The sequence below is a fragment of the Balaenoptera physalus genome (genome assembly GCF_965194825.1).
Source record: "Balaenoptera physalus genome assembly, chromosome: 12".
Taxonomy (NCBI): Eukaryota; Metazoa; Chordata; class Mammalia; order Artiodactyla; family Balaenopteridae; genus Balaenoptera; species Balaenoptera physalus.
Window position 1 is genome coordinate 78,721,650 of NC_138897.1, and position 20,088 is coordinate 78,741,737.

At 55.6% G+C, this 20,088-nt stretch overlaps 2 protein-coding genes across 3 annotated transcripts in view; both read left to right on the forward strand.

Annotated features, from left to right (window-relative positions):
* Positions 1 to 8,818, forward strand: part of MVK (mevalonate kinase) — a 110,474-nt gene extending 101,656 nt beyond the window's left edge. Inside the window, exon 12 of the mRNA XM_082417556.1 lies at positions 7,738 to 8,818. The gene's annotated coding sequence lies outside the window, so the exon portion shown is untranslated. The remainder of the gene's footprint in view (positions 1 to 7,737) is intronic.
* Positions 8,819 to 10,588: 1,770 nt separating this feature from the next.
* Positions 10,589 to 20,088, forward strand: part of FAM222A (family with sequence similarity 222 member A) — a 55,184-nt gene continuing 45,684 nt past the window's right edge. The window contains exon 1 of one of the 2 annotated variants that reach the window (XM_082417539.1): positions 10,589 to 10,729. The gene's annotated coding sequence lies outside the window, so the exon portion shown is untranslated. The remainder of the gene's footprint in view (positions 10,730 to 20,088) is intronic. The other variant, XM_082417537.1, reaches the window with a different exon arrangement.

Sequence of the window (20,088 nt, forward strand, 5' to 3'; positions counted from 1 at the left end):
GGCTTGGGCCAGGAATGGCTAATAGATGGCATGCCTCCTGTCACTCTCCCCTCCCATGCCCATGGCAGGCATTGCTAATCAACTGCAGCACTGTTTTCATTGAACCTGGATGGGGTAGCAAAACTAACCCAAGCCAGTGCTCGAGGCATTTCCCCTGGATGAGCCAGAGTTGGCACACAGGCACAGACTGGGTTTAGAGGGTCTGCAGGTCCTCCACTAGCACTAGGTCAGAATTCACCAATAACATTATCACCAGTTTGATAGACTCAGAATCCATCACAGCACTAATAGCAAAGGTTAGCATTCCCTGAGTGTCAGCTCTGGACCAGGCACTGGTCTAAATGCTTTCATATATTAATTCACTGAAACCTCAATGAAACCTAATAACCATTAGATAAAGCCATTCCTATTATTATTATGCTCATTTTAAGACCAAGGCTCAGAAAGGGGAAGTGATTAGCCCACGATCACACAGCTAATAAGTGGGATCAAGATTCAAACCCATGCACCTGTCTTGCCGGAAACAGGCCAGATGGGGTAAGGGAGACCTTCTCTTCTCTTTTAATTGAAAGCCTAAGGAAGAGAACCACCATTTCTCCCTGCCAAGCTCTGTGCCAAATGTGTCACACACATTCTCAGTTTGGAACTACAATTATCCTTATATTCTGGATGGGGAAACTGAAGCTCAGAGGGGTGATGGGACCTGCCCAAAGTCATATGGCTGGTCGTTTGCTAGGGGTGGGGTGAGATGGCACTGTTCTCTATTTTCCACTGGCCCCCACCTGCGGGAATGATGCCCGTTTATCCTGGCACCTCCAGTGCCCTGCCCAGGACCTGGCACCCTGGGGTCATGGAATGAATGAATGATACTAGTACTAGAGGAGTTCCAGGCTTAGGGTACACGCCACCCCTTCCATTACCAGCCCTCGGACCTCTAAGCTGACTCCTTGTCCCTGTCCCTTGCTGACCCACCTGCCCCAGCTGGGTGACCTCTCACCTCTGCTCATGACCCCAGATGACCCTGGAGGCTTCTGGTTGGGGACCAAATCCATCACTCCTGAGTGGTCTGTCCCAGCCCTGGCTCCCCCCATCCATCTTCCCACCACAGCTAGAGGGAAGGGGATGGTGCTGCTCCAGGAAACGCTGTCCAGTGTCCTCCCATCACCTCCCAAACAGCCTCTCCCCACCTGCAGAACCGTTTGGTCAAATACCTTGGAACCCAATATATGACAGCTAAAGGCAGAGGGCTCTGGCTGGAGGGTACAGGGTGTGAAGGCACCTGCCTAGTACCCAACCCTCCCTCTTTGCCTCCCAGCAGCCCCCAGGGTGGAGACCCCAGAGACCCTCCAGAAAGCCATGGAGAAAAATTCTGTCCTGGGGACCAGGAGACCTGGGTTTGAATTCCTGCTCAGCCACTGGCTCGCTGTGTAATCTGGAGCAAGTCCCTCCCCTTCTCTAGACCTCACTTTCCCCATCTGCAACATGAGAGGATTGAACTCAGTAGTTTTCAAACCTTTTATTGTTGGAACAGTGGAGAGATTTTTTCAAATTAAATCACGTGCTGAGCTCCGAGAGGAAAAAGAGATGAAATTGAATGTTCTCTGGTTGAAGTTGGCAGGGTGAGGGGTAAAGTGTGGACCCCAGAGCTCTAACTTTTCCAGCTCCATCTGCCCACTCCCACCACTAACTAGTGGTCCCTGAGGCATCTTTCTAAAACTCTAAGGTTCCTAGAAAGACTTTGAAAATATAGGAATAGATATTTTTTCAATCATTTTATTATGAAACATTTCAAACCTACAGCAAAGTTGAAAGACATTTACAATGAACACTCAAATATCCACCATCTAGATTCTACCATCAATATTTTACTGTACTTCCCTTATCAAATAAGGGCACCCTCGAAGCTCTGCAAAATGCCATGACTCAGAGAGGACTGTGCTGGGGGCAGGGGTGGTTCTGAGTCCTTCCTGGGAAGCCCTGCGAATTCATGATGGCAACACCAGCTGCTGTAACAAATAGACCCCAGCATCTTAGTGGCATATCTCAACAGAGGTTCATTTCTCACCTAACAGTTCAGAGCCTGTGTTGTTGGTCCACAGGTGGACAACTTTCCTCAAGTGATTTAGGGACCCAGGCTTCATCCATCTTTGGTCCTGCCTTGACCTAGAAGGGTCGATCACCTGCCTTACGGCAGAAGAGAAAGCTTATAGAGAAAAGGCACATTCACTTCTCACATCATGCTTGCTCACATTTCGTTGGCCAAAGCTACTCATTCAGCCATGCCTGGAAATGTCATCCCCAGCTACGTATTCTCCCTGGGCTCTCTCATTTCACCCATGGAAGGGGCTATGAATTTCAGCAGGGGGTTGGCTATCTTTGCCATATCCAGCATGGCTGGAAGCCCCACCGGCCACCCTAAATCATCCTAACCATCCCCTGTCTCCATGCTGTCCCATGCCCAGCCAGCTCTCCAGAGGAGTTTAACTTTGCTCAATAAACATGTATTGAGCTCTTATTGTATACCTGGGCTCTGCACCAACCCTTGACCATACAAAGATGAACAAGACCAGCCCCCTGTCCTTCAGCGCCTTCCAGTAAATGAAACAGACAACTCTTTCCCCTCGAACCCTCCCTTTCCTGAGAGAAAGCCCGTGAGATTTTCCATTTAGGAGGGAGGGTATATGTGACGTTGGAACACTGGAGGAAGGACAGGATGTGATAGATCTTTACTAGGCACATTTTGTGTGCCCAGAACATTCACGTGGGTGAGCTCATTTCATTCTTTCACTCTGGCAAAGGCAGTTTCTCCATTTCATATAAGGGAATGGATGCCCAGGCTCAGAGTGGTGAAGTGACTTGCCTAAGGTCACACAGCTAGCAGTGGAGAGGGGATTTGGACCCAAATATCAGTTTCTAGTTCCCTGCCCTTTTCTTCTCTGCCAGGGTGTCTTCTGGAATCTGTGACAGAAGAGAGACACAGAGCATTAGCTTCCTGACACAGGCCCTAAGCTAGGGGCTTCACACATGTCCCCTGATTTCTAAATCCCTACACCCATGAAGTTGGGGCTGTTATTCTTGTCATTTTAGAAGGTAGAGAGCCGAGGCTCAGAGAGGCGAACTGACTTACCCAAGGCTGCACAGCCAGTTTAATTTCATATCCTGGTCTGTTTGACCCCATTAGGTCACGTCTTGATGTATGGGTGGTTTTTATGGCTAAACATAGAGGCAGTGGGATTGTTCCTTGTTACCAGGATGGCTTAAAAGGCAAAGGGGTGCTTTCTCCATCAACGATGGCGTGAACATATTTTAAGGAATGGAATGGTGTCTCTGAGCAACAATGGTTTACAGAACAGCTGCAGACAGCTTAGCAGATCCCCTCCCTGCTGGATCCCAGCCAGAAGGGGGCTCTGGGGCAAGGGAGGAGGCACCTTCCTGGAGCTCTCTGGGTCTGAGCCAGGGGCTGGGGCTGCGGGAGGGAGCCCAAGGCGACCGGGCAGGAAGCAGGGACCCAGCCCATCGACAACAAGGGCCCAATCAATGCTATCTCCCCAGGCCATGCCTGGCCAGACATTGATTTCTGCCGCTGTTGTTAACTCCCTGTTTATGTAACGCCTGAACTTTGCACAACTGAACCGTTTCATGTTCAGAAGAGGGCCTGTTGCCATGAAAACCAGGCTGCACATGACAGCCGGGATGCGGCGGTATCCCTGTTTTATTGGCCTGCGCTGAGTGTATTTTAACCTTGATAAGTCAATAACTTTTTGTACAAAAGGAGATCTGCCAGGCGGGCTGGGGAGGGCCGGCTGGCCTTTCCAGGCCAGAGGGGAGGTGGGGCGGGCTGGGTTTAATCCCCTGGAAATCTCACTGTCACTCAGAGCCCAGGAGAACCAGGCCCAGCTGGCCAGAGAGCAGAGATGACCTTGTTGAGAGGGGGGTCGCCTTTGAGGGGGGGTTGCCAGGACTACTCCCATCTCCAACCATTTCTGGTTTGTTAAGGCCTCCAGCTAAGTCAGCAGGCCTTCGTGCAAAGACACCCACCGGGGCTCAGATCCTAGTCTCACCCACTCAAGAGCTCTGTGCCACCCTGATCAAGGCCACTGACCCCACCTCAGGGTCCACACCTGTAACACAGGCCAGTGGGTCCCCTTCATGGCGTGTTGCAAGGCTTATAGATCACGCATGAGAAGCACCTGGGGTAGTGCCTGGTCCATAGCAAGGCCTCAGAAGATGGATGTTATTATTATTATTGTTGCTATATTTTACAATAATAATCATTGATTTTGCTTATAAAGAGCCCATTAGGCTTTTGGAAATGTTATACATATTTTCTCATCACAGTCCTTGAGCTAGGCAGGGCTAGTCCCAATCTTCAAATGAGAAAACTGAGGCCCAGGGAAGTTGGCTGGCTTGTCTAGGGGGTCATGTGATAAGATGGTGGTGCTGATTGAAGGAACGAAGCCTCCTGACTCCCAGTCCAGTGCCCTTTCAAACTCCATGCACAGGAATAGCCAACCCTGACTCTGGCAGACATCACTACGCAATGGTAGCCCAGTGTTCTTTCCATTCTAATCCTGAATGAGACCTCAGAATCCTCCTCAACATAGAGCTGGTATTTGAGATGAGACTCATATGGAACTCTGTGCTCCCAAAACGGCTCCAGGTTCAAGTCCCACCTCTGGCCCAAACTTACTGTACAACTTTGGGCGAATGCCTTCCCCGGGGTCTCCTGATCCCCAGTAGTGAAACAAGGGATGGGGGGCATTTCATGGTTCCTGGATTCTCCGGGGGGTCTCCCAAGTGGAAGGACCCCCACCACCTCCTGTTTCCCGTCCCAACAACCCAGGCCCCTCGAACCCTCCCCAAACTCCATCTACAAATATTGACAGAGAAGCTGGTATGCATCTGTGATTACACAAGGTGCTGGGGACACAGCAGTGAAGATGGTGACATAGAGTCCCGCCCCTACAGAGCTGACAGTCTAGACAGGGAGACAGGAAATAAACAAGTCAACCGACAGTGCTCAGAGAGCTGCCAACAGTGATAAGTTTGGGGAAAGGAAAAGCAAAAGGGAGGTGCTCTGGGAAGAAGAACTTCAGATGGGGGTAGTCAGGGAAGGCTTCTCTGAGGAGGTGACATTTAAGCTAATGAGCCAGCCGAGTAAAGAGCAGAGGAAGAGTGGTCTGGGCAGAGGGAACAGCTCATGCAAAGGCTTTGAGGTGGGAAGCAGTTTGGCACCTTCAAGCAACCAAGAGGAGGCCAAAGTGGCCGGTGGGATGTGAGGGTGGGGTGTGGTCCGGGAGCTTGGGGGTGCCAGTCCCTGCGGCTACCTGGGCCTCCTCAGCCCCCCTCCGTTGGCCTCTTTGCCCCATCCCCCCCAAAGCTTGGCCCAGAGAGAGGCTCCAGGTACTGGGGATGGGGGGCAGGGCCGGGTGAGTAACAAGGTTACACGTGCTTCTTCTTTCTCCTTTTCTCCAGAAGAAGCATAAAGAGCTCTTTCTTTTCTGCTTATTAATAGCTCTGATTAAATTATCTCTGAAAAACCTACATGGCGTGCACCAATGGGGGCTCGGCTCCCTCCAGGCTCTGGCCTAGATTACAGCAATGAGGGCAGGTGAGGCACCTGGGGGATGGGGAGGGAGGCTGGGCCAGGCCTGCTCCCCCTACCAGGATAAAGGCTCAGTCTCAGCCTCCTCGCCTCCCTCCCCAGCCCCAGCTCAGCCTCTGAGCCACCACCACCCTGAGGACATTCACTTGGGACACTGGGCCTTTGCATTGACAGTTCCCTTTGCCAGGAGCACTCTTCCCTCGCCTCTCCCCTTGGCTACCTCCTACTCATTTTTCCAGGACAGCTGATCATTCTTTCCACCATCACTAGCCCACCAGCTGGGTCAGGTGCCTGCTCTGTGCTTTTCCCTTCCCTGTTACCCTGGGTGATAACTGCTAGTCGCCTTGTCTGTCCCCCATGAAACTTGATTTCCACAAGGCCAGGGACTGTGTCTGGGTTACTGCTGAATCCTCAGTGGCTTGCACAGGGCAGGCCCTTAGGAAATGATGAATGAATGAATGAATGAGTAGGGTTAAAGGGGGAATGATCAGGCCTCAGTGAGAGAGGCATGACTAACCTTACATACGTGGGAGGGTGGAAGCAAAAATACTAGGCTCCAGGCCTCTTGAGCAGTGCCGCTGTGGCAATTAACCCCATTTCACAGATGGGAAAGCGAGGCACAGAGCAGATGAGTCACATGGCTAGTCACCTGAAGAGTTAGGATTCAAATCCAGCCTGTCTGATTGCCCTCCCTCTTCCTCTCCCTGCTCCCCCTCTACAAGAAAACAAAACAGAAACCTGGGCCACATTCATCCATTGATTCAGAGATGAATTCAACAAACCTTTATTGAGCATTGACCGTATGTCAGGCCCATGCTGGGGATAAAGCAGTTTGAATGCAGCCCCTGACCTCACAGAGCCCTCAGGTTGGTGGGGAAGACTGACAAAAAAGTGGGCCATTATAACACAGACTGGGTGCATCTATGAAAGGGGAAGCACTCCAGCCTGGAGAGCAGTAGTCAGGGAAGGCTTCCTGGAGGAGGTGGCAGCCTAACTGAAATCTGAAGGAGGAGCAAGCATCTACTACCTACCTGGAAAAGAGGACATTTTAGATGGAGCGGACAACCTGGACAAAGGCCTGGAGGCCAGGAAGACACCTGGGAGGATGTACAGGTATTTTAACAAGGCTGAAGTGTAAGAGGCATACAGCGCACATGAGGAATGAGGTGCTCTCAGTCCACTTTCCCCCTTGGGGCCTCTTGGACCCCTGGCTGGAGCCAACACAATGTTCAGGGGCCGACCTGCCTGTTGGTTCTACGGACCGTGGCAAATCCATCTTGACATTGTCTCCATTCACATAATGCAGAGTTATTGGACACGACCAAAAGCAAGGAAAGGCTGGGTCAAGGCTGAGAGTTGGGGGGCCAAGGGGCAATGGTACAAGGGTCTGATTTCAGGGATGTGGGCTGTGGGGAACGGTATGGGGCAGTAGCACTGAGCTTGTGTATGGGGCATAAGTGAAGGTCCGAGGCTGAGCATCTGTGGGGACATCCACCTGCCTGGAAGGGTATAGGGGCACCTGGAAGATGAGTTCCCTATGTAGCTACCTTCGAGCCTGCTGCTGCCTGAAATGCCACCATTTAGCACATAATGGACTCACATACCTTCAGAGATGGAGGGGCGTTTTGAGATCATCTAACTCCTTGGCTGCACTTTGGAATCATGTGGGCATCTTTGGAAACTACTGAGACAGAGATGGGTTGCCAGCTCCAGAGTCTGATTGGCAGGGCTGGGTTATAAGCCCCAACCTTTATAGCAGAGGAAACTGAGGTCCAGAGAGGAGAAGAAACTTGCCCTCAAGGTCACACCCAGTCAATGAGAGGCTGGCACAGAGCACAATAAATCAAGGTCAGGGGCTCTGGTTGGGACCCCAATCTGTCATCGTGTGACCTTGTGCAAGTCGCATGGCCTTCCTTGGCTGTAAGATGTGGATAATAATGGAATAGACCTCACAGAGTTGCTCTGAGGGTAAAAGGAGGTAGAAATATGTGATATAAATAGCACTGAGCATGAGCTTCTGCACATAGTAGGTGTCAAGTCATGGTAACCTACGACAGAAAAAATCCCAAACTTTGCAAAGGCTCTGGTGTGGCTCCCTGCCGCCATCTTCCCTTTCTGCTCTTTCTTCCCAGGGTTTTGATTGTCGCTGTCCCTCGCCTTGCACCTGGCCTGGGTCCACCAAGCACTCTCCCCACCTGTTCACGCCCAGGTCCGCATAGCAGGTCGCCTGGACAACCCAACCAGACGTCACTGGCAGCTCAGGCGGCTGGCCCAGGAGCTGAAGCAGCTGGTGGCCAGATCACGTTTCCAGGTGAATCCCCTCCCCCACCACAAACCTCCCCCCGCCCCCCCCGCCCCGGGGGTTTGGGTGGGGCAGCGGGGAGAAATAGAGTGGGGCACCGAGACAGGGAGATGCTGGGAACGGGGGGTGTGGCGGGCAGCCTGAAACAGGGCCAGCTTCTGTCCTAGATAAGGCAGTGGGTGGCCTACTTGGGCCAGCGCTGGAGCTTCCCGGCCGGCGTCTCCCCCAGGCTCTGGGTAGGTGTGGGTTGGCTCCTGGAAGTAGGCTAGGGCCCAGCTATAATCAGCTCCTCCCACTGGGTACATTCACCAGGGTCTCCAGAGCTCTCCACATCTGAATGACCACAGCTGGCATTTATTGAGCACTTAACTTTGTTCTGAGTCCTTTCCAGGCAATAACTCACTCTGCCCCCACACCAAACCTGTAAGGTAGGAATTATGATACACAGACAAGAAACTGAGGCACAGAGCCATGAAGATAAATGTCAAGGCCACAAGGCCAGGGCTAGAATCCTGCCCAGGTTTTGTGGGACTGGGGGGTATGGGGTGGGATGGGGGTGAGGGTCACACAGACACAGCCTGAGTGTGGTGGGCGGAGTTCTGGCTGCTGCTTTGCATTTCTTTAGGGATCCTGAGATCTTTCCTGGAAAGCTGCCTCCCCAACTTGCTGTGTGATGCACACATGGCAACTGAGGGAAATGTCCCTCCCAGGGCTCAATTTCTCCAGCTGTAAAATGGGACTGCTAAATGGGCCAACCTGCGGGCTATCAGGCAGAACAAATGAGAACCTATTAAGCTGCTTAGAAAGTAAAAGGCAAGGTGCGTATAGTTTGATGGAGTCAAAATTTGGACCCCAAAGAAAAAAGCAGGGCAAATAAATTTCCAATGAAGTATCAAACAAAACAACAAAAACAAAAACCCCAGGTGATACTGTGCCTCATTTTCCCCATCCGTTAAGCTGGGGCGGTGGGTACCAGTGCCTACCTCCCACGTGTGTGGTGAGGATCCCGTGAGGTGAAACTTACAGTGAGCATGAGGCCTGGCTATATAGTTAGTGCTCCACAGATCTCAGCTGTGATGCCAAAATCAATCACTGCCAACAATATGAATTGAGGCAAAACACTCTGGACTGTCACTTCACATCTCTTAGCCTCAATTTTCTCTATAAGTTGGGAGTATAATGATAGTACCTCCTATATCAGTTTTCTCATGTGTAGAATGAGGGTGATAATACCTATCTCACAGGGTTGTGTGTGAGGTTTAGGTAAAGTATCAATACTTGGTTACATGCGTTAGCTTCTTTTATTACTTTTATTATTTTTAACAAACTCCTCATTGGGATGTTTCCAAAATTAAGTGAAACAATGCAGACAACGCACCTAGCTTGTGCTACCAAATACTTGCTCAATAAAATGATACCGATTTTTCCACCCCTCGTTCCCGACAAAGGGACTACAAGTACCAGCATGCCCTGCGCCCCCAGTTGGGGCCCTTACGACCGGCGCCGGCGCGCTGCGTGCCGGGAGTTGCAGTCCTCGCGAGGCAGGCTCCGCCTCGCCCCAGCTTGGGGGAGGAGGTTGGAGAGCCGCCCTGCCGGCCTTTGAATTTTGCCGCGAAAAGCGCGCGTGGCGGCCCCCGGCTCCGCCCCCCTCAGGACGCGGCGCCGCGTCACCCTGGTAACCGCCTCTCGGCCGCCGCTGATTGGGCCAGACCGCAGGGGGCGGGCGGGGGGCGAGACGCGGCGGCGGCTGCGGGCGCTAGCGCCTGTCAGTCGGACCGGAGCGAAGCAGCGGGCAGGACTGCAGGGCTGACGGCTCTGCCGAGAGGCTGCGCGCGGCACCCGGGGGAGGCGAAGAGCCGGGCACGCCGCTTGTGGGGCGCGGCGCGCGGCACCTGGGCCCGAGGCGAGGCGAGGCGCCGGCGCGCGCCAGGCGGCTTGAGGCTGAGGCCCCGGGAGCCCCCACGCGCCGCCCGGGGCCATGGGCGCGTGAGAGCCCGGCGCGCGCCGCCCCTGCTGCAGCTCGAGAGCTCGAACGTCCAGTGCACCATCCTCCGGGCCGTCCTCACATCCGCCCAGCGCCACCCGGACCATTTCTCGGCGCCGAGGCCCCCGGGGCTGCACCCGAGCCTCCACCGCCCGCTGCCGCCGCCGCGGCTGCCGCTGCTCTCCGGCTTCCCCTCCCCCCACACCCGGGGCTCCGAGCAGGAGGAGGAGGGGCCGGTGCATTCTCGCCGCCTCTCTTTGCAACCTGCGGGGGCCGGTGCATGCCCGGCGAGGAGTCGGGGCGCTGCAGGTGCGTGCAGCCTCGGAGGAGGCGATCCCCCCACCCTCGGGCGAACCGGGGGGCTGCAAGCCACGGGCGGGCGGTCGAGTGAGAGGAAGCAACAAAGACAGGCTGCAGCTGGGGCCGGCGAGAGGAGCCGTGGTCGCCGGGCTCCTGGCGCGGGCAGAGAGGGCGCCCCGGGGAGCTGCAGCCCCGAGCAGGACCCCGAGGGGAGGCGCAGCGCCGCCCGCCGGACGCTGTGAGCACAGGCCCCCGGCGAGGATGCGCCGCCTGAGCGCCCGCGCGGCCCGGGTCCCGGGCGGGCACGACCCCCGCTGAGCCGAGAGAACCCCAACCCCCGACTTCGGACGGCGTGGGCCGGCGCCTGGATAGACCACACCGACAGCGTCTCTTCCCACCCGGAGAGAGGCATCGGCCCCCAAAGGGGGCTTCCTCAGGCAGCCTCTGCCGCCTCTGCCACCTCTGCATGGCTGCGACCCGGCGAGCGGAGAGTCGTAGCCGCTGAGACCTGGTGCCCTTCGACGGCCTGGCTGATTAGGTGAGTTCCGCGGGGCGGGGCTCCGGGGTGAAGCTGGGGGCACCCTCTGGCGTCGGGGCAGCCAGATTGGAAATAAAGAGGCCCTGGGCTTTTGGGGATCCTGAAGCAGCAGTGGCCCTTGTCTGCCCCTTTCCCCCCGCGCACAACTTGTCTAGACCGGCCTGTCGGCCGGAGCGGACACGGGGGGCTCGTTGTGAGGACTCCGGCAGAGCCCTGGGTGGGGCGTATGCCGGAGAGGAAAGGTCACCCCACCCCTAAAGCCAACAGACAAAGGTAGCAGCTCAATCATCCGAAAATTCCCCGGGAGTTCTCGCGTCTTAGAGGGGTTGGGGGAGCACCCAGGATGGGACACCTTGGGCTTCTCCCGAGTAGCCTCTGAAATCTTCAAGGGACATTAGCTCAGAGGGGGACGTAGTGTCCCGACCATGCAGGTGGCTGCGTTGAGGATTGTGCCCTCTGAGGCTGGACTGTAGCAGGGTTCACCTTACTGCCGCGTTCCTACAAAGAGCTCGCAGGGACGAAGAGTTCCCCGGTGGGGTCACGGCGTGACGTCATTGCCAGACCTCTGACGTCGCTGCGGTTGCCGTGGCGACGCGACTTGTCCTGACCCAAGGCCGGAGGGGGCGGGGTCGTGGTAACCTGGGACGAGGCTGGATGCCTTTGGGTAGTGGAGGGGTGAAAGCAGACTTCCCCCACCTCCAACTGCAGTCCTCTGACCTAAATCCCCAGCTCCCCGATGGGGTGGGGGAGGGAGGGAGTGCCAGCTGTCACTGCTGATGCCCCTCCCCCAAAGACAGGTGTTTAGCTTTGCCCATATAGCCTGGCAGTGCCTGGGGGCGCAGGACTCCCAAGCAGAGCAACTTTGTGCTTTCAGAAAGGGATGCTACAGAGGAGAGCTCCCTGGACCCCAACCAGCAGGCTGGAGTTCCCAGGGTCCCCAGAGTGAGGTGGACCCCCAGCCTTAAAGCAGGCTACTTCTGCTCAGGGAAACGGGGGTGACCCGCCCCCAGCCCGGGAAGGTGCAGGGGAGCTGCTGCTTGCTGCCCCTCCAGTCCCGGGGTTCCCCCTGCTGCTCGACCCCAAGATGGCAGGGCCTTGGCCAAGCCTGAACTCCTGACTGCCCCACTCTCCTCTTGGTGTTTAAGGTGATCTGACAAGCACAGTGTGGTGCTCATTAAGTGAATGGAGGGTAAGTCAGGCCCATCAGTGCCAAGGTCTGAATAAGCGTGCCCCTGCCAGGGGCCAGCTTTGATGGGGGTCAGGCAGCAGCCCTCTCTTCCCCGCCACAGCCCAGCCCTGGCCCTGTTCCGTGTGAAGGCCCAGAGCAGCGTTCTGCTGCTGGCTCTTTGATTCCTCTTCTAAGTTCCTTCCAGCAGTTGCTGCTGGTGTCGGATGTGGGTGAAACTGCTGTGATCACATTTCTAGGAAAAGGTTAGAGAACTGTGTCATTGCTTAAGCGGTGCGGGGTGGGGTGACAGCAGAGGGGAGTGCGTGGGGGTCATTATGGGAAGCCAGGCCCCAGTCTCTACGTAGTGAGCTTTTTCTTCCCCCCCCGTTCTCCTACCAGGCTCTCTAGCTAGATTTAACAGGTCGATAAGTATCAGTGGAGCTGCTTTGGGGGGCTTGGCAGGGAGATGATATTTCCAGCTGAAATGGTGTCGTTAAACACACAGGCTTCCAAGGACAGAGCAACGGCAGATGGGGGTAGAAGCGGGAGAGGTGGGCAGAAGGGCTGTTTGCGCTGCCTCTAGAAGCTTCCCAGTTTAGAAACAAACTCAGAGTGTGCGCCAGAGATCCACAAACACAGGCAGTCGGAGGTCCTCCGTGGAGTATTTACACTTCCACAGCCAAGGCGGAGGGAGAGGCTGTCAGAATTGGGCAATTCCTTCTGTTCCCTTCCCTGGGCTTGGCAATAGCACCAGGCGACAAGCAGGAGGGAGTGCCAACTTACCCGGCGTCTCCCTGCGTGCCAGACATTTTACAGGATCTCAGTTACTCTTTGGAGTAGCTTATGTGCTGTGGCCCATTTTACAGATGAGGAAACTGAGGCTCAAACAGAGGAAGCAACAGGCTACAGGTGCTCAGCCAGGCAGCTGCAGAGGTTCAGCTCTGAACTGCCTTGGCTCCTGAGTCCCCAGATCTTCCCACCCCCTTCCATGGGTGGAGGGAGGCACCCCCACTTGTTGGACAAGGGTCCCTGTAAGACTCAGGGGCTATCTGCTATGGAGGCACTGCGATGCCTTCCCACACTGAAACCCGGGTTTGAATCCTGCTTCCCCATTACCTACAGGACAGTGTTGAGCAGAGTAGCAACTTCTGTCCTGGCCTTGTGGGCAGCCTGTTCCCCTCACCCCCAGCACCCCTTTCTCCAGTACTGGGGTAAGAAAGGTATGGCATGAAACCTGCCTGCCAGGAAGGGTCAAGAGAGCCAGCCCTAGGCTCCTTGTCACCTGCCCCTCTGGGCTTACCTTGGGGAGGGGTGTGAGTCTGCCCTCAGCCATTCTGGGGACCCTCTTGGTTGGCACTCAGCTGGTGGGGAAATCAAGGATGTTGATGGGGCAATGACAACTTTGGCTCCCAACCCAGCCTGAGGGTCAGGAAGGGCCCTATTAGCAGGGGTACCATGTGAGTCTCAGAAAGGACAAATAGAGACCTGCCAGGCAGGGGAGTGGAAAAGTGTTCTGGGCATTGGGAGTGGCCATGTAGCAAGCCTGAGTGCTGGAGTGTGCTCTTGAGGGGAAGAGGTGGCCCTGGGGTGGGTGTGTCCTGGAGGCTGAGGTGATGGGAGAGATTTAAGCAGGGAGAGGATCCGGTGAGGGCTCCCTTGACAGTGACGGAGACCCTGGACATCCCTTCCGGTCCGGGGCGGGGGTGGGGGGGTGGGGGGGGCGGAAACCTTCTCAAATCTCTGAGCAGTCTCCTCTCTCAAGGTTAGCTCCCTACCTTCCACCCGCAGTAATCCTTATCACAGGTCTAATTCCATATAAGCTCACCCACCCCCTATCCCTTCTGAGCTTCACAGTTGCTCTGGACCGGGGCTGCACTGGGCCAGGTTTCTTAACGCCCAGTGGCTCGTGATTAAGAGCCAGGCTGTGGAGTGGGTCCACCTTGTTGGCTGTGTGACCTTGGGTGAGTAGCTTTGCCTCTCTGAGCCTCAGTTTCCTCATCTGTGAGAAGGAGCAGATAATAGCATCCACTGCCCAGCCTCATGTTAGGGATTCAGTGAGGGCTGAGCACAGACGATGCACAGAACAGGGCCTTGAATGGCTCTCCCAGTCCCTCTTGGAGCCAAAGATCAAAGACCCTAGGGCAGGTCAGGGACCCCCCACCCTTCCAGCTGCCTGTGCTGTGTCTCCCACCCACCTTCCCGGAACACCCCACGTGGTGAGCACACGTGGCTCCCATGTGAGCCCCTGGGGGCCTGGGGCCTGGCCAGGGGCCCCCCTGCCCAGTCTCCCTTCTGCGCCCTCCGCCTTCCAGTCCCTCTCCAATCGGAGGAAGCTAGCGGAGCAGCTCATATTCATGGACCGTAATTCAATCAGGCGGAGATTCCTCTGGGCTCGGGGGCGGGGGTGAGAACGGGGAGGCGCACACAAAAGGGCCGCCTTATTACCTCCCGCGGGCCGGGGATTGCTGCTCTGCCCCGGCAGCGGCCGGAGCCGCCTTTATTGTGTTAACCCATTTGCGTGTCAAGAGCTATTGTGCGCTTTCTCTGCCTGTGCGGGGCGGGCTTCGGGAGGAGGGCTGCGCGCTGGCCGGTCACCTCTGCGGGCGCCGCCCACCGCCCTGATTGGTTGCTAAGTGATTTGCATCCAAGGTAATCACTTTTATCTCAGAAGGATGTCGACTATAATTATAAGCTACTGACATCTTTTGAAATCTGCCTAATGACTATTTTAGTCTGCACGGGCTGCGGGTGGGGAGGGGGATTCTGGAGGCTGGAGGGGTGGGGTGAGGGAGGAGGCTGGAAGGGGGAGGGATTCCTTCCACCTGGGCCGTTGGTTGGTTTGTTAGTTGAGAAATATCTGAATGCCTACTGCGTGCGTGGAACAAAAGGCCAGGGTGGGGGGGGGCGGGTTGCATTCCTAGGGGCGGAGTTAGTACCATTTTAGAGATGGGAAAAATAGAGGCCCTGGGGATGAGCCACCTGCCCAGAATTATACACCTAATAAGTGGTCGGTCGGGACCTAAGTCTCTCTGACCCTAAATTCATGCGCTGGCCACTGGAGTAGGGTGTAGACAGACATAATAATAGTAATCATTCCTGCCTGATACCTCCCAGGGTTTATGTCATAGCCCTAAGAAATGCAGATGCTATTACTACCCCCATTTTACCAGGGAGGAAACAGGGGCACAGAGAAATTACATTACTACCCAAGGTCACACAGCCAGGGAGGGGCAGAAGTGTGAGGTCTGTTGATGGCCAGAAATAGGGGTGCAGCGTGGGCAGTGAGAAGGGTGAAAGGGCAGGCATGGGTTCCAGCTCCCCTCTCCCTCACCCCTTTGTGTTTCCATTTGGTAAACAACGGGCATCAGACTGGGTTGAGGGCACCCTGCTGGCCACTGTCTGGGTGGCAAAGCTCTAAGGAATCAGATGGCCTGCAGCCTCCATGGGGAGTAAGATGAGTCTGCAACTGACTCGAATTACAGACAGAGCCAGAGCAGGGCTGGAGGAGAGACACTGAGGAGGGGGAAACTACAGCTGGTCGTGGAGGGCTTCCTGCAGAGGAGGCTTTTGCTCTGGGCCCTGAGGACTGGGTGGATCTGCCCAGTCTGGAGTGAATGGGGATGTCACTAGGAGGGAGCTTGAGAACCCAGGGGCATGACCAGAGGGGCAGGGGGAGCTTATAAGAGGGCGGAGGTAAAAGGGAGTTAAGTTAGGAGGATGTGCAGTTAAGCTAGGAGTGCTGCGCTAAGTACCTGACTTGTCCAGGGGAAGAGCAGCCAGAAGCCAGTGAAGGTGTCTGGCAGGGAGGGGTGCAATATGATCTGGGTGCCCGTAGGTCAGTCTGGCAGCCTCTGTAGGGGCTTCGGCGTTGCAGACTGGGATGAACCTTGACTGCATTCTCGCTGGCTGTGTGTCCTCAGACAAGTCACTTTGCCTGTCTGGGCCTCACTTGCCTCATCTGTTCAAGTACGTAATAGCAGTTTTCTCACAGGCTTGTGGGTGGGATGAGCTTGGGTGTGCGGAGTGCTTGGGGGAGCTTGACTGAGCCTTTCAGAGCTAGGTGGGCTCAGGCCCAGGACCCAGCCAGTCATCCTGGCCTCACAACAAACCAGCATCCCGGCCACAGCAGCTGTTTGGGGCCCTGGGAGCCCCTGCCATTGTGCAGAGGGCACAGGGGACAAAGGCCTGGGAGGTCAGGGGGTAAGGCCGAGGCTGGCTGTGAACAGGCTCCTGAGGATGGGGACTTAATGACTCAGAACTTACTGACCTAGAGTCTGTGGGGCAGGGGGCTGAGGAGGAGGAGGAGGAGGAGGAGGGAGGTCCAGCCACCAGCTGTCTGCTCCAGGATTCGCTGCCAAGGCAGGGGCAGCTGCCCCGCAGGGTCCAGGCCTGAGCTTGGCACTGGGAGAGGAAGAGGTGGCAGAGCCTCCTGGCCTGCAGTCCCCAGGCCTGAACTGGGGGCTCGGCTTTGCCCCTCAGCATCTGCATGACCTCAGTCTCCTCATCTGTCAGATGGGTCAGAGGTCCACTTTGGAGGGCAGCTGTGAGGCTTGGCAGGAACTGACAGCAAGCGGGCAGTAAACAGGAACTGCTATTTTTGCTCTTTATTCATCCGTTCATTCCGGGAGATTCACCACTCTGTGCTAGGCTCCCTGCCAGGAGCTGGGGATGCAAAGATGAACAAGCCCAGTTGCCTTGAGAGGTGGTGAGGCTTTAGACACACCATCACAGTACAGTGGGTAGGTCGCCACAATATAGGAATTCACAGTGTGCAGGCACTGTGCCAGAGGCGGGGTGACAGCAATGAACAAGCCAGATATGGCCCCTGCCCTCTGGGGCCCCCAGTCTTTCAAAAGCACGCTAGGAAATCAGAGGTGGAAATGACTACTTCCAGCTGTAGTATTCAGGGAGGGCTCCCTGGAGGAGGAGACACTTCCTATTGCTAGCTTTGGGGGCTTCTGTCTAAACACCTTCACCTATTACAGGAATCACAGGACATGGCTGGTGTCTGCTGTGTGCCAGACAGAGCTTTCCGCTTTGGCAACCACATTCTCATGTGGTTCTGGGAAGGGTGTTTTTGTCCCTGTTGTGTAAATGGAGAAACTGAGACTCAGCAAGGTTTTGTCCCTGTTGTGTAAATGGTGAGACTGAGGCTCAGCCCAGGGCCACATGGCAGGTCAACAGAATCCCCTTTGTTATCCACACAAGTTTTGCCTGTCCTCTGCCTGTGAGGGTGCTGGGCTGGGTGGGGCTGTCACAGGAAGATCCTTGGGCAGGAGCTAAGGGGACCAGTTCTGGGCCAGCTGTTGCTTTCATGAGCTCACGACCTTGAGCAAGTCACCCTCCACTCTAGCCCGGCCTCAGCCGTGTCCTCTGTAAGATGTCAAGGATAGCAAATCCGTGGCAGGTCTGGCTTGCTTTACACTGCTGTGCCCTTGGCAGACATCACCAGTCAGTTGCTGCCCTCTTCCCCCGCTGAGTTCTTCCCCTGACCTTGGGTTCTTGCCAGGGAGGGCTCTGGGCAGGCGGCACCAGTCAATCAGTGGGGCCTATGTGCTGAAGCCTGCTTGCCTGCCTGGCCTCAATAAGCTCAGGGGTCCCTTTAGCCCATCTCTGTACGGTTCAGAGGACCAGGGTACCAGAGCGAGGGATTTCTGGGGAATCTTCTCTGAGGATATGGGTTGTTCTTCAGCCATGAAGACTGTTGAGGTGTGAGAGTCTGTTACCTTCCTCCAACTCCCAGAGTTGCACAGCCCATCACATGCTCAGCATGGAGTGCTGTCAGCAGATTGCAGATGCTTTCAGTCTGGATAATAATAATAGCATTTATTGAGCTCTTCCTGAGAGCCAGGTCCTTCCTGGGCACCCTCTCATTCATCATTCCCCAGAGCACCTGCATTGTGCCTCTCAGCACTCCTAGGAAGAAGTCTTAACCCATTTTAGAGATGTGGAAACTGAGGCTAAGAGCCATTAAGCATAGCAGGGTTACATACTTACTGAGTGGCTGAGCTGGCATTCAAATCCAGGTCTTGAAGTCCACAGCCTGGGACAGACCGGGCAGCCTTCCTGGAGGAGGTGTCATTAAAGGCCAAGGCCTTAAAGGCTGGTGGACTTCTGGCAGACAGAGCTGGGCCTTCTGGGAAAGGGAAGGGGGTCCTTTTAGGTGAAGGGAACAGCATGAGAAGCAGCTCAGAGGCCACAGGCAAGAGTGTTTAGGTTGAGGGACTAGTGTATGGCTGGATGTGGCTGGAATGTGGGAGGGGACGGGGCTGTGGAGGAGACTGTGGTGGTCTTGGCATTTAGACTTTGCCCTCCCATAGTAGGGAACTATGGCAGATCTTGGAGCAGAGGAATGATCCAATCCTGTCTAAGTGTATTTATTCAGCGCCTCCATGAACCCAGGGTGAGGTCAGCTGGTGCTTGGGGCTACCTCTGGTCTACTGGAGGCTTTAGCCTAGAACCTTTGCCTGGCACATAGTAGGTAGGCATCCAAGAAATATTTGTTGAATGAATCAATGAATGAAAATGCCTGCCGGGCTGAAATGCTCCTGGTGTCCCCGTGGGCCCAGCTGCAAGGAGGAGAGAGGCCAGAGTCTCTCTCTCCAGGAAAAGTTGAACACCAGGCCTGGGGGTGAGGGCTGGGGGAGGGAACCAGGCAGGTACCTGGGGCAGGGACTTCCCGCCCTCCCCAACCCTGCTGCGTGTCCCCAAAGCCCTCCTAGACCTTCCCACAGGGCTGTCCGCTCTCCTCACCACCAGGCGTGGCAGGCAGCCTGGACCCAGCGTTTGGTGGGGATAAAAGATGAAGGTTCGTGACCATTTTTTAACTCAATAAAGGGAGAGACAAGCTGCAGGCTGCAGGCCGGAGATATAATTAGTTCACAGCAGTGGCGCTTTCTTGATTTAGCTTCTAAGAGAACAAGACAAGGATGTTATACCCAATTAGCAGTAACATCCAGTCGGGGCCTCAATAGGTGAGATAACAAGCTATTTTTATGACTTTTCTTTCCCAGCTTGGAGGGGGTGGGGCGAAAGGGGGTATCGGGGCCTTATTTCTTTTCATTGGGGAACAACTATTAGTGAACACGGGATTTCCCAAAGCCAAATGATGCATTTATTAACCCAAATTAAGCAGGCATGCCAGCGCGGCAGCTGGGGTGGCATTTTGAGGCCAGGACTAGTGGAAGGGGTGCAGGCCGCTCACCTCCACTTTGGAAGCCCTTGGAAATGGCTCCAAATGCACAGGGTCCCTTGGTGTGGCAAGGGGAAGCCCAGGCCCTTGAGATATTCTTAGTGACTGCCTCGATTTCCCTACCTGCTTCCAAGAGGTACAAAGAGGCTTTGCCAGTTCCCCTGGGGATGAGGAAGGAGCCAGTTCTGGCCCTTGGCAGCTCTTCCTGGCACCACCTGATATCCTTTCTGCCAACTGGGCCAGAGGTTCTGGCTCCTCAGCCTTGAACCTGGCGTTGCACTCTGCCCGCTAGACCCCCATTATGGCTCGTACTGCCCGACCACCCTCCTCCCTGTCCTGGGTCCCAGCCCCAGTCTCTGGCAGGGGCTGAGTGGTGATTACCTCCCCCCTCTCCACCCTCATTACCCACACAGCCGGGGCACCCAGCACTGGCCAAGTCTCCGCTGGGCAGGGGAGCCCTGCCAAGCCCCACCCCAGCTGCCTGGCCACACTCCGACTCCTGGCGAGGGCTGGGGGATGCCCAGAGAGGGAGCTGGCATGGCTGTCTCAGCACACCATCATCTTGGGCCACAAGCCCAGAGCAGGTTCGTGGGCCTCCGCCCGTCCTGCCCCAAGTCCCATCTCCCCGTCAGTGTGGAGCCCCGTGCTTGTGGCTCACACAACTGACAAATCCAGCCATGCAAAGCGGGAGTTTAATTGCAAACAGTTTTTGTGGATCATGGGCCCATCTGTGCCACCATATGCAAAAGGGGAAAAAAAAATTCCCATAAAAAAGAAAAAACGTTTCTCCCTGCCCCATCCCCCAAACTGACTCCAAAAGAAACATTTGCCAGGGTTTTTCTGGCTGGAGCCAAGCATGGAGCTGGGATCCACCCTGGGGGCTTCCTTTAGTGTGGGCCCGGCAAAGTCAGGGGGCTAGGTGGGGCAGGGGTGAGCAGGCCCCATGGGGCCTGACTGCTGAGAGGAGGCTTTTTTGGCCTCAGCAAACTGCCAGAAGTT